Genomic DNA, 601 nt, shown 5'->3' with positions numbered 1-601 from the left:
AAATTGTTTAATCTCGAAGACTAAATTCAAGGGAGGTCCAGTTCAATCCACACTTTGATCAACGTGTGTTATTGGGTTTTACTAGTTTCGGAGAATTCCACTCCTTGTCAGAAACTCTGAACACAAGTTAACCAAAGATAGATAAGCTGGACCTATATCATAGTGAAAGTATCAAACATATTAAACAGTTTTCGGAATACTAAGTTTATTTATTATATCTGCTATTGTGTGGCCTTATAATATGAAAAACTGAATAGTGGTTAAGAACATTTTTTTTCACTTCACCTATCCAGTGTATAGCTTATTCTCATAGTGACTATAAAGCACGTTCATGCCAACAATATGTTTGCTTATTCTTGTTAACAGTGAATTTCTTTAAATATTTTCTGTGTTTATGGATTATGTCTTTAACTCTATTTACTCCTTCTTTAAGAATATATACACTGAGTGGTCACAAGTAAACAGACACATAATTTTCATCATTTAACTGAGTTATGCTAACTAATTTGTGTTCACAGAGCACTATATAAATGATAGTGGTCCGCACACTAATTATCTTGTGCTACAACATGTCGAGAACTCAAGGTTCTCTCGAATTTTC

This window comes from Limulus polyphemus, unplaced genomic scaffold (assembly GCF_000517525.1).
Source record: "Limulus polyphemus unplaced genomic scaffold, Limulus_polyphemus-2.1.2 Scaffold2991, whole genome shotgun sequence".
NCBI classification, from domain to species: domain Eukaryota; kingdom Metazoa; phylum Arthropoda; class Merostomata; order Xiphosura; family Limulidae; genus Limulus; species Limulus polyphemus.
This window is presented reverse-complemented; position numbering follows the sequence as displayed.